The sequence below is a fragment of the Bactrocera tryoni genome, unplaced genomic scaffold, assembly GCF_016617805.1.
Source record: "Bactrocera tryoni isolate S06 unplaced genomic scaffold, CSIRO_BtryS06_freeze2 scaffold_25, whole genome shotgun sequence".
NCBI lineage: Eukaryota > Metazoa > Arthropoda > Insecta > Diptera > Tephritidae > Bactrocera > Bactrocera tryoni.
The window spans coordinates 19,900,714-19,924,118 of record NW_024395977.1 but is presented as its reverse complement, the minus strand read 5'-3'; the positions used below and the strand labels follow the sequence as shown (position 1 = coordinate 19,924,118).

General features: G+C 39.4%; 1 long non-coding RNA gene across 1 annotated transcript; it reads right to left on the bottom strand.

The window, feature by feature from the left end:
* Nucleotides 1-8,209: 8,209 nt before the first annotated feature.
* On the bottom strand, nucleotides 8,210-9,780 carry LOC120780553. The gene is made up of 3 exons (XR_005705905.1): nucleotides 9,419-9,780; nucleotides 8,490-8,966; nucleotides 8,210-8,433 (listed from the first exon to the last, which is right to left on the bottom strand). It is a non-coding gene; the product is annotated as an uncharacterized LOC120780553 (long non-coding RNA).
* Nucleotides 9,781-23,405: the final 13,625 nt, after the last annotated feature.

Sequence of the window (23,405 nt, the reverse complement as noted above, 5' to 3'; positions counted from 1 at the left end):
TAGTCAATTTGGACTTGCATATTTAATAATTTTCTTTGATTTTTGCATAATATACTATACTAAAAAATATTTTTGTATTATAATACATTTCTTTTGAATTTATCATATATAAATACATACATCATATATAAATACATTGTCTATCATATTAATCTTATTATTTTCTCATATGAATGTATGTCTGTATTCGCATGTGCGCGTTCAGAAATTCAAATCATGATTTTATCACTTATCAATACATATATGTATATGTATATTACATGCGCGCGCATTAATTTGCATGTTCATCATTCATATATATTTATTTGTACATACATACATATTTGTATACACTTCCGAACAACTAATGCATAAGCATACAAACATACATATGCGTACACATGTGAATATATCACCAACACAAAATTGAAGCATTGTTCTACAAAAACAACAATTGTCTACATAGCAAAAGCACCACAAGTCAATATGGCAGCCAAATTGGCGAAGAACAAATGTAGTAAATCTTACAACAAAAACATTTTCATTCATAAACGCAGGCGCAAATTCCACAAGCAACCTCGCTTCATTCATAAAAATAGACGCCGTAACATCTCCCCGAGCATGCCTTTGCCAACAAGCGTCTTTTCGCGACGATGGCAAAAGCTAAAAATCATAAATTGAACAACTTTCTGATGATTCTTCACAGAAAGAAGTGACAAAAGTGGCAACATAGCCGTTGTCGATTTACAATATTTGTCTAAAATATTTTTGCGTGACTCGCAAAAATCTGCGTCGATATGTATTCACGCTCATACATATGAATACATATTTACGCTAGCTTGTTGGCGACGCTGTTCGAGCAGCAAGGGAAGCGGTAACAATCGGCGATCGTTTGTTAGTTTCTTTCGGCACAGCTCGGATTTTCTACCAACAACACAATGTTGTGGCGCTTTACCGTCGCGTCAGTGTTTCGACACATTGAAGTGCTGAACACATTGAGCGCGACAGGCTGCAAACGAATATTAGAATACACACGTTCTTAGGGACACAGTTATTGAGCCAGCTGCACAACTTTATAACTGTGTCCATAAGAATGTGTGTATTTTAATATTTGACAGATGTCGCTTGCAGTTTTTTTTTTTTTTTTTTTTTTTTTTTTTTATAGTAGGAGGAAGCAGCGAAAGCCGGAGTGCGGAACTTTAATCCGCTAAACCTAACCTACTCCCAACTCAAGACACTCCCACGGAACCACCAGGTAAGGTATTACTTCATGAGAGTGACATGACATTTGAAGTCTCCTCTATAACACGGACGGACTAACGCCTACTCTGCTGTAACTGTCTTAATGTAGTCATGATGGAAGTTGCCGCTTCGCGAACAGCTATCCATTTGTCAGAGGACTGACACATAAATGCAGTCAAATTTTCCACCGTTAGGCTACCACCTAGTGAGGTTTCTAACTTTTTTCTTATGTTTCGAAACCGAGGACAATGGAAAAACACGTGTTCAGAGTCTTCTATGGACTCCGCACACATCGAACAATACGGACTGACATCATTTTGAAATTTGTATAGATAGCCTCTGAAGCACCCATGCCCGCTTAATATTTGGGTCAGGTGGAAATCCAGGTCCCCATGTCGTCTACTTATCCACGTATGGATGTCAGGTATAAGTCTGTGGGTCCACCGTCCTTTAGTTGAGGTTTGCCACCGTTGCTGCCATATAGTTATGCTCTTCTTTCTCTCTTCTTTCTTTTGGGTTTCTGTTTGTTTGGCACCTCCGAAGAATAACTCCGTTATTTTTCAATATTTTGTAAAAAAAAAATCTTAAAATATGGCTGAAAATATACCTTATTACGTTCAAAGGAGCTTGAAACATTCAATCAATTACTTTCTTTAAAAAAATTCACGAAAATAGCCTTTTTCATGTGTTACACAGGTATAGCCCCTTAGTATCCAAGTTCGCTTACGGATACTAAGGATAAAACCGATTGTATAAGATTGAAATAAAACAAAGGGAACTTCTTATGTATGACCTGTCGTCAAGACTTTTTTTTAACACTAACTTAAACCCGCAAGGGGCAGCAATTATATGCCTACTTGTACAGTAGGAACATCTACAAAAAATGTAGGTGCGAATAGATGCGCTTATACTTAATATGTAGATATGTATGTAAACTAATTATGATTTCGGGAATAGAGCATATGCTAGCGGTGTGCATATGTACAGTAGGCAGCAGTCAGCGTCGCTAACATATGTATTTACATACATATGCCTATAAGTCAATAGCTGAATGCAAAAAACAAAAGAAAGAAGAAATAACTCTACAATCAGCCGATATTTGTCCTATAGGCGTAGCGTATGCAAACTTACATGGGGGATTATACCCTATACAATATCTCAAACTTGAACATCCTCCCCGGATGAACGCCCGCGGTTCAGAATTTCTTCGTGTATTCCGGTTAATCTTACCTCCTTTCAGGACGTTGACAGTGGCGTTTGACGTACATGCCTTCGTCCGTCAACCGATCTCCATTGTATTCTATCGTAATCACGCGGACAAGACCATCGCTGACAGGATGAGTGTCCGTGGTATGACCCATGCGCCAACAAGCGGGTGACAAATTTTCATTTCGAATAAGTACGCCATCTCCTATTTGGAGGTTTGGCTCAGGCCTCATCCACTTGCTACCGGCTTGAAGCGAATTCAGATATTCATTTTGCCAGCGTTTCCAAAAATGTTCAAACATTCCCTGCATCCGCACGGAACTTCCATTGAATACCAACATGAGCAACGTATTGTTGCGTATATGAGTATACCCATTCCTTCACATCTTCACGCATTTGTTTATCAGCGCCTACAAACTGGGTGCCGTTGTCACTGAGGAGTGGCACAAATACCGCGGCGACTATATGGTTCGATATGGACTGCTCGTGAGGCCATATAGACGAATATAGCTGCATATGTCTTAAATGTTGAAGTTGATCTTTTACTACCAATGCGTACATGGAACGGACCACAATAGTCTAGGCCGCTGTTTGAAAAAACTGGAGCTGCAAGTACCCGTTCACGGGGTAACGAAGCCATTTGTTGATTCTGGAAAATTTGCTGATGTCTCCGACACACGGTACATTTCCATATGTACGCCTTTACTTGCGAGCGCGCGTGAATTATCCAAAACCGTTGTCGCAGGTACTGTAACATTTGCTGGGTGCCACCATGAAGACATCGTCTATAAGAATCAGCAATTAATAAATTACAAATGATTCTTTGGGAATAATCATTGGATGTCCTTGTTAGTTAGATATTTCTGCATTTCGGATACGCCCGCCGACTCACAAAATGCAGGATCCATATATGGATTTAGGGGAACAAGTGATTTCGAATGTCTAACCTGGAATTTGATTTGAGAGCATTAATTTCTCGTCTATATGCCTTACCTTGAGCTTGTTTAACAGTTAGAAGCAGAGCCCATTCGTATTCTTCTGCTGTCACAATATTCGACCTCTTACCCTTGTAACATGGCAGAAAACGTCTTAATCGCGTTGTTGTATTGAGGACACGACTAAGTATGCTAAATTTCTTAACGAGAGGAATTTGGTGACCATACGCAGAAGTCATAATACACTGGTGATGATCCTCACGAGTGGTACGAAAAGGTTGACATTCCAGAGTCTGTGCCTGGAGTTGCTCCTCCGTTAGTTCTGGCACAAATGGATCGATTTCGATGCATATATAATCAGAAGGTGGACCTGTCCACCATAGCGGATGATGCAGAAGGCTTGCAGGCGTAATTCCTCGACTTGCACAATCGGCTGGATTGTACTCGGAGCGAATGTGTCGCCAACATTCTACCTTGGTGTGGGCCTGGATGTATACAACTCGATTACCAACGAACTAATGCAAAACTGAAAGTTGTTTATGAATCCAATGTAAAACGATAGTTGAATCACTCCAGCTCCTTTTGCACATGACGTAGAGTGACTAGCAGAAGATGGGTAGCACAAAGTTCCAAGCGTGGTATAGTAATCTCTTCCACAGGTGCCACCTTGGTTTTTGCAGTAACAAGTGCCATATTAGAATAATCTCCTTGTGCGCCACTATTTACGTAAATAACAGCAGCATACTCCTTCGAGTTGGCGTCACAGAAGCTATGAAGTGTACAAAATGCATGAGGTGACATGCCTAACCATGCGCTAGTTTATGAAGATCATTTCGAAATTCGAGCCACTGGTCTTGTAATTCTACAGGTAGTGGAGTATCCCAGTTAAAATCCTTCCTCCACAGGATTTGAATGAGCATTTTGGCCAGAACTACAGCTGGCGCTAGTATACCAATCGGGTCATACAGCCTTGCAACGTCACTTAAGATACTACGCTTTGTCGGTAGTGTATGTGAGTCTTCTATTCTCACCTTAAAAAAGAGCTCATCGCTCAACGGATTCCAATGTAAGCCTAAGACAGTGGTGTTGGAATCACATAGTTCAATTTCTGATACAGATTTCTCTGGATCGTTGATTTCATGCTATCTTGCCATGGCGTAGTTCGAATTCCATTCGCAAAGAATGAATGACAAAGGATCGCTTCGACATTATCAGCTTCCACCAGAGAGTCGAAACTTTCCAAATAGTCGTCGACGTAAAATCCATCAAGAATGCTGTTCCTTGCTGTAGAAACCCGGTTTTCGTCCTCCACAATGCTGTAGTTATCTACGGAGCGAATCGCATTGTATGTACTGCTTGTCATTCCATACGTTACTGTAGCTAACTCGAAGCTACGAAGTGGTTCGACTGGAGACTCCCGCCACAAGATGCGTTCCCATTTACGATGCAAGGGATTGACCGTCGAAACATCTTTTTGACATCGGCGATAACGTCGAAACCGATGAAGAATGTATGTCAAATTGTCCTGGAGCTGTGGTCCCGAAAACTGAGTGTCGTTTAATGCCACTCCGCTTGTGGTTTTGCAGGACGCGTTGAATACCACACGAAATTTACCTGTTACCGCATATCATGGGGATGTAATAGCATTGCGTCGGGTCGAAGCAATCGTCCTTCACGGGATTCATGTGACCGAGTGCTATGTACTCTCGCATAAAAGTGATGTATTTGTCGCGAAACTCAAGTGATATGAATCTCCTAACACTGGAGCATTCGGAAGATACGGGATTTGTACACTATAGCGTCCACTCGCTATGCGACGTACAGTATCAATGAAAATCCGTTCACAAGGATCTAAGAGTTCGTCGACAGGACCATTGTCCTCAACCTGCCAGAATCTCTGCAGTAGTTTGTTCAGTTGCTGATCGCCTATACATTTACTGACAGTTGGAGTATGCGTCAAATGATTTGGAATGTTGACCATCGAGAGGCTAAACAAAACCCAACTGAGGGGGGTACAGAGCGCGCACGGTTCGTCATCCCGCGGAAATCCCACCGACAATTAAAGCGGGCCAAATATTTGCGCCAATAAGTAGATCAATTTTGGCAAGAGTACTAAATGTTGGATTGGCAAGCTGGAGTTCCCAGGCGGAGGAGTCAACCTTGCTTACTGGTGTCATAGTCGTAATCGTTGGTAGGATGTAGAATTCAAATTGCATCGAAAAATCGCACAGTTGTGGAGCCCTTTGTGTAAGTGGCTGCATTGGCGCTTACACTTTCTACTCGGATCTGCCCCGGAGTTCTACGAAGATTCAGAATTTTAAACATGGATTCACTGAGAAAGCTCACCTGAGATCAGATGTCGCATAATGCACGGCATTCATAAGGCCTCCCATGGCAATCCGAAAGTAGCACCTTAGCCGTTGCAAGTAAACTGGCCAGGTCATCTTGCACAACTAATGACTGGACCTCATCTAATTGTCATTGCTGGCGAGAATACACTAGCGGTCCGGTGGTATTGTGGTTCGCCGCAGCACCTGAGTTAATTGTTGATGTAGAGCTTGGCGTTGTTACCGAAGCTGCTGATGATGGTGATACACTCGTATCCGTTACACATGCACCAGAAGTACACAAGCGGACGGTACGTCCCGATCGTAGGCAATTGAAACATACTGATAAACGCTTTACACGTTCCCAGCGTTCAGGAATTTGCATGTTTCGAAACTGAAGACACCTTATTAAACGATGATTACCTGAGCACTGAGGGCAACCAACGTTGGCGGGGGGTGTGTTTGTACATTGAGTACTATTTGTGGCGCCCACGTCCGTCTTAACTGTACGAGAAGTGAAACGCCTAAACAACTGTTGTGTGCTAACGGTTTGTTGGGCAACGGTAATGTTGTTGACACGTCGCTCGAGGAGCTTACGTAGTTTACCCAATTTACATGTAGGGTCCAGGCCTGTTCGATTATGAACCATAGGTTCAAAGAGGTCCTTAAATGCCAACCATCTCGTTGGTTTTCCGTCAAATCGCAGAATTGATACCAGATCTAGTCGCATGTCCCCCACGTAATTTATTGTCAATGATGCAACCTGGACGGCAGTGTGGAGGTTTACACGGCGTTGCAGCGTGACACACAACGTGGTGTACAACGATTCTGTTGTCACAAGCAATTCTTCGTGAGATGCACGTAAATTCAACGAGGCCATCATCACCTAACACTTAAGACAGGTGGTCGCAGTATTCTCACAGGAGGCACAAAAAATGTATAAGATTGAAATAAAACAAAGGCAATTGCTTATGTATGACCTATCGTCACGACTTTATTTTTAGCACTAACTTAAATCCGCAAGGAGCAGTAATTATATGCCTGCTTGTACAGTAAGCACATTTACAAAAAATGCAATGATAATAACTGTACATCAACAGTTAATGCACTTTATGTAGATGCGAATAGATGCGCTTATACTTAATATGAAGATATGAATGTAAACTAATTACGATTTCGGGAATAGAGCATATGCTAGCGATGTGCATAAGTACAGTAGGCAGCAGTCAGCGTCGCTAACATATGTATGTACATACAGGAATAATGCTACAATCAGCCGATATTTGTCCCATAGGCGTAGCGTATGCAAACTTAGATGGGGGATAATACCCTATACAATATCTCAATCTTGAACACCGATAATAATAATACCCAACAATTACCCTCCTCCCGCCCAACCGGCGCGAGGGGCGCAATCCGCGAACGAGCGGAATTAGCCGAGTCATAAAAGGCAAGAGAGTTTTAAGCGTTGCGATCTTAAGCTGCTCAGCTACAGAAACAAAAATTTCAACAGCCGAAATTAAGAATTAGATTAAAGTTTGTAATTATTTTTATATATAATTAAGAGTAGATAAAATAATTTTTTTAATGGTAAAGAGTGAGTCTGTTAGATCAAATGTGCTGGAATGAAAATTGAAATCATGACATATACGGAGGAATGGTTCGTTTAACTCAAAATTTGTTCTAGAAAATTTTAAAAGTAAGGGTCTAAACTGCCTGGTAGGGCGAGCTGGAACGTTAAAATTAATATCAGATAAGAGAGATGGGCTACAGACTGGCCCATTCATGAGTTTTACAAGAAATATTATACCAAGCATCTCCGACGACTAGCGAGTGTCGGGAGATTTATAAGTTTTAAACGGTTAATGTAAGGGGGAAGATTTAAACTGGAATTCGTCCTTTTCTACAATGGCGTCATAGGCCGCTTGGAGACGTGTCCAAAAATTGTCAAGGTTTTGATTCTTGATTTCTAGTACCGATTCAGAGTTATCTAGAATAGGCGAAGATGAAAATCGAGTGCAGTATCGTATTAAGCTGTCACTCTCTGATAAAAATTTAGCGTACGAAATATCTTTACCCCGTTTTTGTTTTGTAGCACCTTGCTTCGAGCGTGTAGCTTCTGCCGGTGTACATGGACTTTTTTCATCCGAAATCATTTTTGGTATTTTTAGAAATTGATGCGATTTAGATTCCTTTGAATCTGTGTTCATTTAGATGAAAATGGTAATATATGTACAGTAGACTCGCGGTAACGTGAACTATTAAAAACCGAGCGTGTTTACGTTTGCGAGGTTGTTCACGTTTTCGAAGGTATAATTTTAAAAAATTTTCAAATAAATTAAACATGTGTTTTAACTCAAATTCATTTATTTTTATTTTATTTCAGATTATAAAAACATGTAATTTATATGTTTAGGTTTTGTTAAGAAAAAAAATACCCATTGAAATTATTGGAAAAAATGGGTTATCTTTTTTTGGATTTTCTTTTTGCAAATTGCTGAACACGGCTTTTCGCGGAGACATTTAAGTACGCTGATATCTGTTGGACTTATATTTTCATCTTCCGCCCATTCCAAAGCTTTATTAAAAATGTTGATCGCTTCACTAGGCTCTATTCTTGCATGTAGTCTTTCCAGATTACTATCCTCGCTTTCACTTTCATCACTAATTAAAACCTCGTTCGTTTCGGTTGAGTTAGGAAAATCTTCAGTCCATTCATTGATATCAGCAATTGAAAAACTAACCTGCAAATACACAATTTAAATCAAATGAGTTATTGGATGGAAGAAAAGGTTCAAACCTCTGGATTAATTGAATGAAGCAGTTCTATTGCGCGTTCTTGTTGGCTGTTAATTGGTAAACAAATCCTTTCTCTCAAAGTAGCTAATGGAATATCCTCATCACAGTCTTTTTCATCTTCTATGGAGCTTAAAATGTTCGTCCAGCATTTTGCTATTGTTTCCTTTTCAAGACGTTACCAAGCTAAATCTAAATAGCCAATATCGTCTCTTAACGTCAATTTCTTTAGGGCTTCAATAACATCAGTCCCTGTGGCTACAATTGATGCCAAAAGACTGTTTCTGTAGAAAAGCTTTGTTAGTCGTATGGCATTTTGATCCATTGGCTGTATGAGTGGAGTGACATTAGGTGGCATAAACATTGCAGTTATTAACTCGTCATCTGATCTCAATTCATTTTCGGGAGGATGAGATGGAGCATTGTCTATCAACAGCAGAGCTTTATTGGGCAATCCTTGATCTTTTAAAAATTTCCTGACCTACAATAATAAGAAATACACATGTAAAAGTTTGAAATCACTAAAACTGATTTTTTAACTTGTGGTACAAACGAATGCTGAAACCAATGTTTAAAAATGGCAGCCGTCATCCATGACGACTTGGAGTAATTGTAGTCAACAGAAGAATCAAAATTTTTAAAAGAGCGAGGATTTTTTGCCTTTCCAATAACAAGAAGTTTAACTTTTTGCACCCCTGTTGCGTTTGTACAAGCCAGAAAAGTGACATGCTGTTTTTCTTCCAGGAGCATTTTTTTCTTGTGAGGATACGTATGTTCTGTCAGGTAGCAATAGTCCCCATCCGTCTGCATTATATATTTGATCGTGCGACAGACCTAGCTCTTTAATTTTGGCTTGCAGCTTGTTTTTGAAAGGGTCCACAAGTTCAGGTCTAGAAGATAACTTTTCTCCACTTATTTTAATAAAACGCTTACCATAACGCTTCTTAAAGCGTTGCAACCATCCATCACTCGCATTAAAATCGCTTTGAGTTTCTTTAATTATTGAATGAAAAAATTTAGCTTTTTCTTTAACTATCAATCCATTGACAGGGTAATTTTTTTGTCGCTGTTTAAGAAACCAACGGTAAAGCGCTTTTTCCATTTTAGGAAGTTCAGAACACTTCAAAGTCTTCCGCTTTCCAGACCCAGAAAATGTACTGTTAACACATTTTAAAATGTTCTCTTTTTTTTGTTGATAGCGCAAATTGTTGGTTTTGCAACACTGTACTGGTTTACTAAGCTGGTTACGCTTGATCCTCCTTTTAATTTTTCTATTACATCAACTATTTCCTTTAAAGACAAGTATTTTAGTCGTTTTTGCGACATTTTTCACTGAATAACTTTAGATTAGATCATGCAAAGTCAGCAACGCGCACTAATTTTAATGCCAATCCACATCGATCCATCCCAGTATACACATAAGCAATAATTTACGGGTATTCTCCGTTTTATAAAAACGATTCCCATAATTAACATACATATGTATGCATGTAGAAAAGAAAACAACGTTTTAAATGCATTTTAAATTTGTTCACGTTATAGGGCTTTCTCACCGTGTTCACACTGCCGAGTAGTCAATGTAAAAAAAATTATGTTCATGTTAGCCGGTGTTCACACAAGGCGGTGTTTTTGTTACCGCGAGTCTACTGTATATGTATAATTTTTTTCTTTGATTTAAGACAAACGTATAAATTTTGAGAACCGTAAAATTCTTTCAAGTCGATAACAGCGTTAATTTCTGTTAACTAATAAATACGCGTTTTTTCAGTTTTAGCGTTCGCACGGTTGTATGTAGTTTATATTCAATTTTTAATTATGTATATGCGGACTTATCTGAATGTCCCTGTTTGTGCACTCGTTAAAGAGGTCACTTTGTAACTATGCATGCACGATATGTGCTCAATTCTGTGCATGTAATATGCGTAAAATGTTTGTATGTAATCCTGATTGTTCTATGACGCAGAACAAGAGGTAGTTGCCGATATGGACTTTGAATATAAGTATGTACTATGTAAGTATGTACAGATTAGTACGTATGAAAATATTTATTTATTTATCTATGTATGTATATACACACATATATATATATATATATATATGCATGTATAGATTTCTAAAATTTTCAGTATAGATAATTAGGGTTTTCACAAGTCTCCTAAAGTTATAGGTTATAATGATTCGAAAACATATCATTGAGAATTGTAAATATGTAATCTCATTTTGGTATGAAACCCAACAAAATTTTTTTTTTTTAACAAGTGTAAAACTGTATAATTTTACGTTTTTTCGATGCTTTACGACGGGTTGTGAATACCCCAAATATATGTTATTATAAATATTTATTTATTTATATATGTATGTACTATATACAAATTTGAATTCCGCGTATGTATTTTGAAGGGCGCAAAAACCCGAAGTATACGCCAAAATGAGAATGATGAAATGGTGTTGTTCCCGATTATTTTCCGCGCCGGTATATAAATTTGTAATATAAGTGAATGTATATTAAATATATCTATGTATGTATGTTTGAGTTTATGTTGGATCTTTAACCGTTTTTATGCTTTAATCTGCCAGCGCTTAATTATGTTACGCAATCCTGCTTATTGCTTCAGTAAGAAAGAGAGGCAACTAAAAGTTTAGGTAAGTATAAACTGGAATGTTTATACACATATGTATGGATACATATCTTTCCTTTTTTTTCGAAGAAAAGCTTAGCTCGATTTATGTATATTTTACACTACCGTTCTGATGGGCTTCAAACATACATACATATTCATATACATGTACTGTGATAATATACTAATGGGAATCGATACGACTCACTTGTACTGAAGTTCTGGGGGGCGTAGGGGTTTCCATACAGGTTTTGCCTTTATCTGATAAGCTCTGCTCCTCGTGTCTTCGCAGGTTGGGTTAGGTGAATATGTTGGATTATTGAAAATTTTTTTTTTTTTTATTAATGTTATTATTGATTTATTGTGTCACTGCACTTTTCTGAACATCGTTATATTTTTGGTGTAAAAATTGTAACTGTTTGTTTTTTTTTTCAAGCGCATATATATACATATATATACATGGATGCTTCTGTGTTATTGTCCGTAACTGTATATATATATATATGTATGTATATCCATGTATACACTTTTTTGTTTTACCGCACTTTTATAAATTTGTTTTCCGTTGTTTCGAGGTTTTTAATATACATATATATATATATTTGTTTTTTTTTTTTGAATATCGCACACCGTTAAGAATTTCCACTATTCACTTTTTAACCGTTTTGATTTTAGTTTTCCGTCACAGTGCCCTTCCTTTTATCTCGAAGGACGAATACGAATATTTCTTTTGAGCACACGCTTATAATTTACTCCTTTCAATTCTCGTTTCTTCACCAAACTTTCAAACATCACTTCCAACTTTAAAATTCAAACTTTTCCTTTTGCGCTCTTGTTGAGCTATATAAGCTTTATTACTTATCACTTCAATTTGCAAATTTTACAATGTCTTCTTACAGTGAATTATATATTTTTACACTTTACGCTAATTTAGATGTTAATTAATGTATCCACAGATTTTAGAAATAGAGCGTTGGGATAATTAAACACGTTTTAGGTTATAGCACTGAATAAACCTTCTTTGATGCAAATTAGCACACTACACCAATTTCTTTCGCATATAGCGATACTAAAAGTTAAATGTCACCAAACCAAAGTTAAATGTATATAAACCGGATAAAAGCCGAATAAAAACGAATAATCTCTATATATAATGACCGGATGGTGCAAAGGATGCAAAGTTAAAAAAATGTTCAAATGGACGTTGCGGTGCGCGTGTGTATCGGCGTGCGTGACTTCTAGAACTGTGAAGAACAAAAGCCGGCACAGCGTCACCTTCTCTTGGGTATAAAATGAAAAACGGAACAAAAACAGTTTGATGTGGAGAGTGTTGTATTCAATGCTGCCTTTTTTCCTGATTGGTATGTTGATGTGTAGAATATGGTATTCAATGCTCCCTTTTTTCCTGATTGGTATGTTGGTGTGGAGAATGGGGTATTCAATGCTGCCTTTTAGTTAAGTTAGTTCGGGCGACTGGCGTTCATTTCGACAAGGCCCATGTTGTATAAATGTATATTCAACTTGCAGTGGCCGGTGTAAAATGCGACCAGTAGCCTGAATTTTTCCCTTGGGAGGTTGATTATCGATTTAAACCTGTTCAGGTTGTACCCCCCAATTAGCAACTTGGCATGTCGTATACCATGCACTCGTTGCCAATGCCTTTCCCTGCCCACTCTTTCTTCCTTGCGTAGCAGCTTCTTTAGGGTATGTGGACCCACCCCTGTGAATGGTTCGGGCCCTACCATCTTAGTGAGGCTGCGGAGCGGGCGATCTCAACAGCCAGTTCATTGCCGGCTATACCTTTATGAACAGGCAACCAGATTAGGTGCACCTGGTTCTGTTCAGCTAGGCTATTCAACCGTTCTCTACACTCCTGCACTAGTGGCGACTTGATCTCGCAGGAGGAGATTTGTAGAAGTGAGTGCTTGGCTACTTGACTGATCACCAAATGAAGCGGTGTGAGTTCCAGCAGGGCCTCTAGAGCTGCCGTTGGGCAAGTTCGCATTGCGCCAGCATTGCGGAGGTCCTGGAACACGATAAACTGCTCCGACACCAGCGATTCCGCCGGGTAATTCTGAGGCAGTACAGCCTTTAACAGCATCCGCATATCTGCACCGCCCCTTCTCCACCCGGGGGGAGCCGGTGCTGATAGTTGGCCTCCGGCTACTCTCGTACTGCCGCTCCTCATCCTCTTGGAGCTTGGGGGCTCCTGCGGCGTGATTTGCCCGCCCTTCCGTTACCTCGCATTGCGGTCTTTGTTTCACTGACCTGGCCACGGTCCCTTGCCCATACCACTTGAGGCTGGCAACACTCATGCCCTTCCTGCGAGGGTAGGGTAAACTTCCGCTTAGCTCCTTGACCATCCCCGCCACCAGCTACGCCGATCACCTTCTCCTTACATTGTTCCATGGCCGTTGTCCTTTGCCGTTGCTTGGTCGCTTCGTTTGGAGTTGTGGTTGTTGGTTTTTTGTTGTTTTTATTGTCGATCTTTTCCTTACGACCCTTGGCTCAACGAGGTGAGCTGTCGGGTCTGCTTGTCTTTATGGGGAACTAAGGGTCCGCCACACCAGAGCCCCTTGACGCGGTAAGGCCACACTTACTATCCAATTCGGCCCGATGTTGGGGAGGATCCGTTCGAATACAGCCGAATTTACCTCCAGGCTGCAAATCATCCAATAGGCACGGGAGTCGCATAACACCCTGGATTAGGAGGTGGCAGCTCTTAGTTGCCGCACGCATGCGGCACCCGTCATCCTACCTGGGCAGTGCCAGTCACACCACTCACACCGGTTGGGGGGTGCCGAGTATGCCCTGCAACTAAGCCCCTGCACCACGACAAGGTGCCTACCATTCGCAGAGAATTTTGGAGATGTTCAATTCTATTTCCATGAATTTCAATGATGATTTTGGCTGATTTTTGATGAGTTCACGCACAGCTTCCATAGATTTTCCGGTGATCACGGATTTTGATTGGCCCACATGTTCGTCGTCCTTTATGTCCTCACGACCACTTTGAAAAGGTTGAAAGGCTGAAAACCCATTCGTGCACTCTGCTACGGGATAGGCAATCATCGCCATAAACTTGTTTCTTCAATTGAAACGTTTCGGTAAAAGTTTTACCAACTTCATAACACAATTTAATGTTGGCTCTTTGTTCGAAGCTCATTTTCGTACGGATAACACAAGCATATTGACACTTAAAACGCAATAACTTCACTTCCAATTAATGAAATGTCATGAAATTCTCACTGGACAATAGATAAAGATAGCAGATTCAAACGAACTAGTCGACATATATGTAGATAGCGCCACCAAATTCAAAAAGTCCTGTTTACTTTGAACGTAACTTGTATGTTAAACTACATAGTATGCTGTCTGCTACATATTTGTGGTTTTTTAACAGATTCAACTGCAGCATGTTGTCATCTCGTATTTCGTCATATTGATATGAACTGCGTCGGCTTTTCTTGTACAGTTGCTAACCCATTTTTGAGCAATAGACTATTAACTCGAGTTAAATAAAATATTATTAATAAAACTTTTCGCACGTATTCCATTGAAACTTGTGAAGGTCTAGATGATTAAAATCGGAACGTTGCCATTAATGATAGGGATCATAGCAGTAAAAGCAAAGTGTTACAAATTTTGTGAAGAGTATTCGTAGCAAGACTAAAGCTACTTCAAGCAGATTGGCGTGACACCATCTATGTTTAAGTTAAATCTGTTATCTTAGGAAGTACTCGACCGACCTGAACCAAATTCGGAGCAAAATAATAACTTTAAATAATAATTAATAAACCAAAGTCCTGAACAACAATAACAATAACAAATAAATAGAAATCTCTTCGGAAATTCGATGTTTTTCGGACATCGGTAGATTCCAACAAGTCTATATCCGACGTGAACAAAGCGAAGAAGAAAAAGCAATTTCCAATTTGTCTAACACTGCTGTAGATCCGATTTTGTCGATTCAGACTTCTGGTTGTGTAATTCCAAAGGTCATAAAGAAATGAATCCAGTCTCCAAGTCTCCAGGATATGATAAAATTACTCCAAAAATGTCACGTCTTATTGTATTTATATCTTATAAATATTTTTATAATTGCTCGTTTTACTTTTACTATTTAAGTTTTTTCTATTTTTATTTAATATTGTTTTTTGTTATAATGCATTGCAATTTCCCAAATTGTACTGTGAAGGGTGAGTCGTAACGTTTTGTTTGTTGATGGCTATGTGACGGGCTTGCCCATTTTAAATGTGCTGGACAGACAGGCAGGATCTTGGTTTCTATTCTTGATACTAAGTGTTTGCGCTGGTTTTATGCAGACCAATAGAAATTTAATTATTTAAAGTCTTTATAAATAAAAATAAATAATAATAATAAAATATATATATATATATATATATACAAAGAAATTGGACGTGAATTTGAAACTCTTATGGAAAAATGTAAGCATTATGAAATGGTTTTTCAATCATTTAAGTGCCTAAATGCTCAAGAAGAGAAACCAGAACCTTCTTCTAAACGTAAACGTCTGTCCGATTAAAAGACCACCATATCTTCTTTGAAAAGAATTGACCTCATTACCCTTTCTTTCCCTTGTCCTCTAGGACAGAAGCTTTCGTTTGCTCAAAATACAGAGAACACTGCTACTGAAAACGGTAAGCGAAAAACTTCTCATGATCCGCCTCTGAATACATATAAAGTGTTATATCTCGTCAATATTAAAAAAAAATCTCATGAATATATCTTGTCAAATGTGAAAGTTTTGCATACAAGAACTTGATTCCGATCGTTCAGATTGTATGGCAGCTATATGCTATGGTTAACCCATCTAAACAATTTCATCGGAGATTACATTGTTGCCTTGGTAAATAATCTATACCAAATTTCGTTAATATATCTTGTCAAATGTGAAAGTTTTGCATAAAAGAACTTGATTCCGATCGTTCAGATTGTATGGCAACTATATGCTATGGTTAACCGATCAGAACAATTTCTTCGGAGATTATATTGTTGCCTTAGAAAATAATCTATACCAAATTTCGTTAATATACATATCTTGTCAAATGTGAAAGTTTTCCATACACGAACTTGATTCCGATCGTTCAGTTTATATGGCAGCTATATGTTATAGTGCTCCGATATTGTCAGTTCCGACAAATGAGCAGCTGCATGAAGAGAAAATGACGTTTGCAAAATTTCAAAACGATATCTTAAAAACTGAGGGACTAGTTCGTATATATACAGGCAGACAGACGGACATGGCTAAATCGACTCAGCTCGACATACTGATCATTTATATATGTATATACTTTATAGGGTCTCCGACGCTTTCTTCTGGGTGTTTCAAACTTCGTGACAAACTTAATATAGCCTGTTCAGGGTAAAATAATTATATAAATAAAGTATAAAATAATATTGTACCTACAACAAAATTGTTCTGCAGTTTCCAAACGCAAGATTTCTAATTTTCGGAAGGCGATGAAATATAAGTCTACTGTGTCCAGTGGCAATCACATAATTTCTAATATGTTTGCTGAATTTTTTGGGTCCAATTTCACTTCAAACGCTCCTAAAAATGTTCCGTATCAGCACAAGTTATGTCCGATTTCAGCACCCACCATTTCCGAAGTAGACGTCTTATATCAGTTAAATATGTTAAACAACCATTTGATTATGGCTCATATATGTATGATTTCCTTATGCTTTCTTAAAAAAATGTACCAAATATTATACATATGTATACCAACCCTACAATACTATTTAATACATCTCTTAAGAAAGGCATAAGAGTGGATTTAGGTCACCCATTTAAAACTATAGGGGAATAGCAAAGTTATCAGCAATGCCTAAACTTATTGAAGTAATTATAACAGACAAAGTGACCTTTTAGATTTCCACTAATTTTTTATTCTCAGCACGGGTTTCGTAAACGGAAATCTACAGCAACTTATTTGCTCGAATTTGTATCACATGTATCAACGGGCTTTAGGGAGAATAAGCATACTGATGTTATACAAGTATACACAGGTTTAGTAAAGCTTTTATAAAGTAAACCATTCAATTCTTTTGAATAAACTAGATCTTCTTGGTTTTCAGCCAATATTTCTAAAATGGTTTGCTTCTTATCTTAGTAATAGAACTCAACTAGCTATATTTAACGATACTTTTTCTGACTTAATTAATGTCCCTTTAGGCGTTCCTCAAGGTAACCATCTTGGTCCAATACTGTTCTTGTTATTTATTAATGAGATATCATCTGTTGTTAAGTATACAAGAGTTTTATTATATGCTGACGATGTAAAACTTATTAAATAATATAGGGGTTTTTCGGTAATGCAAACTGTGCAGTATGCTTAATACAACCTGTTCGAAAAAAAAAAATCTGGCATCTGCAGCAAAATCCAAAGTTCGAAAAAGCTACTGCCATAGCTGTTGCGCAAAAACGCGCAAAACTCGCATCAAAGAAGTAGTGGTTGCAGTAGTTTTTGCGCAAATTCATTTGGATCAGTTCGGTTATTTAAAGTTAATTTGGTTTTTATTTATTATAACGTTTAATAAAGATAAATTTTGTGTCAATTTTAATTGTTTATTTAGTTCAATTCGGCTTTGATTAATAAATTATAATTATAATCAACAAGATCCCGGCTAGTATGTCGTTGTAAGTAGGGATTTTTTCCCTGCGGAGGTTGGTAGATACCACTCAAACATTCAGGCAATTATGCGACCGCTTTCACATATCTAAAGCAAAAGCTCATAAAAAACTGCTTATACAAGGTGCGTTCCAAAGTAAACAGGACTTCAAAAAAAACGGAACAAATGGTTTTTTCGGCAAAATCAATTTATTTTATTCAAAATAGTCTCCTTCTGCTTTAATACAGCTACTTGCACAGTCCAAAAGCATGTCGAAGGAGTGTTTTAGCTCGTTGGCCGATGACCGCCAGTATGCCGGTGCAAGCATTTGAATGGCCTCTACGTCTGCATAACACTTTCCATTCATGGCCAAATGCATTTTCCCGAAAAGGAAGAAGTCGCACGGTGCCATATCAGGTGAATACGGAGAGTGGTTAATGGTTAAAATGTAATTTTTAGTCAAATTATCGGTCACAAGCGTCCCTCGAATGTCGGATTCTGAGCAATTTTTGGTCGTCAGTCAATTTATGCGGAGCAAACCGTGCACACACCTTTCGAAAGCCCAAAATTCGGCCAAAATGCGATAAATCGATATTGTGGAAATGTTCAATTCCATTTACATTAATTTCAATGAAGATTTCGGCTGATTTTTGATCAGTACACGCACAGTTTCGATGGAATTTCTGGTGATCGTCATTTATGTCCTCACGACCTCTTTGAAAACGTTGAAACCACTCGTGCACTCTGCTACGGGATAGGCAATCATCGTCATAAACTTGTTTCATCAATTGAAATGTTTCAGCTCTTTGTTCAAAGCTCATTTTCGTACCGATAACACAAACATACTGACACTTAAAACGCCATAACTTCACTTCCAATCAATGGGGACGCCAGATTCAAAATCACCATGTATGTTACCTTGCGGTGATTGATAAATACCACTCAAACATTCAGGCAATTAAGCGATCGGTATCCAATACCTCCGCGGCGGGTACTGCGTCGAATACTTTCAGAGCTGGAGTGTTTTCATCCATCCGGACAACATGACCTAGCCAGCGTAGCCGCTGCCTTTTAATTCGCTGAACTATGTCAATGTCGTCGTATATCTCGTACAGCTCATCGTTCCATCGAATGCGATATTTCGCCGTGGCCAATGCGCAAAGGACCATAAATCTTTCGCAGAATTTTTCTCTCGAAAACTCGTAACGTCGACTAATCGGTTGCTGTCATCGCCCAAGCCTCTGCACCATATAGCAGGACGGGAATTATGAGCGACTTATAGAGTTTAGCTTTTGTTCGTCGAGAGAGGACTTTATTTTTCAATTGCCTACTCAGTCCGAAGTAGCATCTGTTGGCAAGAGCAATCCTGCGATGGATTTCCAGGCTGACATTGTTGGTGGTGTTAATGCTAATTATTAATATCTGAAAATAAAGAACAATTAAATAGAATTACTTAAAATTTAAATATAATATCTAAAACAAAAAGGAAGATTAATTAAATAAAAATGGTGATAAAATCTGAAAAAAATATATTTTAACAAAAATAATAATAGCATCTGAAAGAAAAGATTAATATTATCTGAAAAAAAAAACAAAATATATTAAATACAAATAGTAGAATTGACTCTGAAAGAAAGATTATTTATATAAAAATTCACAGTGTTTTATCGTTAGTATCCCTAAGCGAACTTGGATATTAATCAAATAGGGTATATCACGAGTTTTGAGCGCAAGCGTATCATCACGTCTTTGTTCTTCGTCGAATCGAGAGCGAAGGTGGTGTTGTATCCTCCGTCGTTTCCTTTATCTCTTTTGGTGTGGTATGATATCCTCATGTGTGGTGTGATCGTGATGCTCTTGTGTATGTATGATGTCATCTTGAGATATGCGTGTTGGTGCGTGGTAAAGTGATATGGAATGTATGTAAAATGTGGTGAATGTGATGTGTAAGGAAGCAGTGGTCTGGTTATGTGAGGAGATCTGAGACTCATTTAGCCATCCGGGACCCCCAGGCCAATAATTAGCCTAGCAGACGCTGCAGCTGTTGTAATAATACCACAACGCTGAGCGGCGTGGAGGTGGCCTGGGCTGTCGACGCTGTCGTGCCGCGGCCAACCGACGCCGCGATGAAGCAGGGAATGATGTGGCCTGCCGCAATGCCCATGTGCCTGGGCAACTTGCTGCCGTTGCAGCGGTCGCATTCCTTTAAAAATTCCGCAATGTTGCAGACGATGTGGTCGCTGAAGGGGCATCTTATGCGATGTGCCTCTATTGGAAACAATAACAACGTAGTTGGTGGTCGTTTGCCACTACGAAGTGCGGATGCTGTTGCTGTTGCAGTGTGGTCGCAGGTGTAACGGCAGTGGTGGTTGCAGTCGCATTTTTTTTTTTGTTTCCGAAGGGGGAATCTTTCATAGATACTGATACTTAGTAGTATGTAGGATGCACGATTTGTACTGCTCGCTAAAGGTGCACCTCATTCGGGACCACGCCTAATAAATAATAACTTACTATATTGGACTTGCGGAACAGTAAACCCTTATTTCCGCCATCTGTAGCTTTTAAGCTCGCTATTTGCGGCTCTAGCTTCACGGCTCTTCTAGTCGGACACAGTCGGACACAGATAATCCACTCCAGCATTTTTCCTATTGTGTCGATCATGCATAGAGGGCGTTAAGAGCTAGGTTCCACTACTGGTTTATTTGCCTTCTGGAATAGCACTAAGCGTTACATTTTCCATATCTTAGGGGAGATCCCTTCTCGTAGGCATCGTGTAAAAAGCTCCACAAATTGTTTTGTTTTGTATTTGACTGCAATCTTCAGGACCTTGTTCGGACTTTCATCTAGGCCCGGTGCTTTGGAATTGCAGAACCGTTCAGCAGCTTGTAGCACTTCGAGGTCATTTACTGGTACTTCATCTGTGGGCTCTGCTTTTTCGAGATGAAAATTTCCACTTTCTTGGCTTTTCTTAGGGAATAGCGTTACTATCACGCTTTTTAGCAAAGAGGGACAGGTCGGTGCTTGCCCCTTGTCCCCTCCTATCTTTCCCATTACTATCTTATACGCCTCGTCCCATGGATTTATGTCAACTTTGTCGCATAACATAACAAGAAGTTTTGCTCGCCTTTATCGCTTTTTTGAGGTCCCTGCGCTTCTTCTTGAAAATGTCTCTCAGTCTCGTACAATCGCCGCTTCCTATCCTACGTTGAAACCGGCGCCTCGCTTTGTGGCACTCGCTTCTCAGTAAAGCGATTTCATTATTCCACCAATATACCGGTTTTCTTTGTGTTGTTTGCTTCCTTTTGGCCATAGCCGCATCGCAGGCTTTTGATATGTGGTCTACCAGCAGTTAGGCCTGGATATCTACGTCAGTATCTTCCTTCAGGTTATCGTACAGCATGAATTGGAAAAGTTCCTCGTCAAGTGATTCAATCCTCCACCTTTTGGACTGCGCTCTTTGGCGAGAAGTGGATCCACGAAGTCCTTGCGTGGGTTTGCTGATATTTATTAATATAGCCAGGTGATCACTCTGGGTAATCAACGGTAACACCCGCTAATCCGTTGAACGAATTAAGGTTCTGCTGGCAATGAATACGTCAATAATGGAGCCACGCCCATTCTTTTCAAAAGTGTTCTTTGTCCCTGTATTCAGTGGGGCAGCGTCTAACACAGCAAAGGCTTTAAGCAGTGCCCTTCCTCTCGGGTTAGTTGCTTTGCTTCCCCATTCTATTGCCCAGGCATTGAAGTCCCCGCAAATATGCTTGGTGTAGTTGTGGTTGCATTTTTCACAAGTTCGTCAAGTATTTTTCCATATTCGTCAAGCGGGATACTTGGCGGTATGTCGCAACTGTAGAAGTAGATCCCATATATTTTTGCTCTTGCGAAATAGGCCCTTCCAGTTAGTGGTTTGTGTTGGAAAGTTTCGTCTCCACATGCCCATATTGCTACCTTTTTTGTGTTATCTGTCAGTCGTTTTATTTTTATAAAGTTCACAAATTATTGCTACGTCAATACTATGTTTATATACCGTTTGCGTTAATAGCTGCTGAGCAGCCTCACAGTGGTTCAGGTTTATTTGCAAGATCTTCACTTTGTATTTTTACTGCACGCTGCTATGTAGATGGGACATTTTCGGCTCCCTATTTGCTTTCGGTGTTCGTTTTCCCCAATGCTAAAGGGTTTATTAGTGCAGGATACAGCACTTACTCCTGTCTTTCAGGTTGCTGCACGCCTTCGCCACATGTCCATATTCGATACACCTAAAGCACTTCTTCAATTGAGCTTTCTCCCTAATCCTGCAGATTGTCGAGCCGATCTAGATCTTTTGGGCCTGTAGTAAATATCTTGCGCAGGAAGACTTATCACTGCTATTTGGGTGCCCGCGTAGGCAGGATAGAAAACACAGCTTCACGAGCGGTCTGGTTAGCGTTCCGCTTTGCGTGCGGAGATCCACGCCGCCATTCGATAAGGGGTCGACAATCATCATAAATGATGACACAATCTCCAAGTTTTGGCACTTGTTCAGGAATCTTTCAACGGTATCTTTGATGGAGATCCTTCATATATTCTTCTTTCCATCGACTTATTCCATTCTGCTGAAATCGTGATGGAGAATTTTAATTCTTTCCCATTTGAAGCTTTTTATAGCTAATTCCCTTAAACCACCCATATGAGTAGCGCTTGGGGGGACGAATGTGTTTTTCGGTGACTCTTTTGGCTCCGATAAAGGTTTTACCATTGCAAATGCCGCTAGGAAAGTCTCCTTTGTCAGATTAGTACATAGCTCAAGGTGCGCTGCTTTTGTCGTAAAACAGACAAAAACAGCCACATAGCCTTTCGTTAGGATGGGAGACCTTAGCAAGGATGCTTTTATCTGAAAAAACCCAGCAAAATCGCCACCTGTGATGGAGAAAGGCAGAGCGAAGTTGCAGCGTTCGGATGGAAGGCTGCGATAATCTGGGTTCGCATCTTCGGCTTATGCAAAGTGCAGATTTTGCACATAAAAGTGCATTTCTTTATTTTGGGCATAAGTTGGGAAATATAAAATTCTTGTCGGACCATATGTTGCATGAGGCGATATTCGACGTTAAGCATTAATATATGGATATAACTGAGGAGTAATGTTGCAAGTCGAGACTTTTCCGGTAGGATTATGGGATGTCGTTCATTATAACTTAGAAGAAGACCTTTCGTGTTTAGAAATGGGTTTAGAACTAAGAGTGAACTCCTTTTATCAACAGGTTTTGATTCCCTCAATAGTGATATATCTCGGCTGAAATAGCGCGCTTGAGCATATGCGATAAGAGCGAACTTTGCTTTTTGTAAGCTCAGGTGCGTCACTGTATCGCATTAGGAGTTTTGTGATCCCATGAATTTTTCTTTCAGTTGCTCTATAAATTTGAGCATGTAGGCAATTACTCTGAGAGCTCGGGAGAACGATGAAAATCGTTCAAGGATGTCGGTATCATCCAGAATTGTATGATAAGTGTATATTTTTCGACTTTCTGGATCATTATGTTGAGCATGGGCGATTGTTGCCAAGAATCGGGAGATTCTGTTAACCATTTCTCCAGAAGGGGGTAGTGGCGAGATGCAGGGGTTTGCATCCTCAGCATGATTGTCAGCAATGGCTACGTGTTGCCAAGTAGCTGATCCTACTAGGTCAA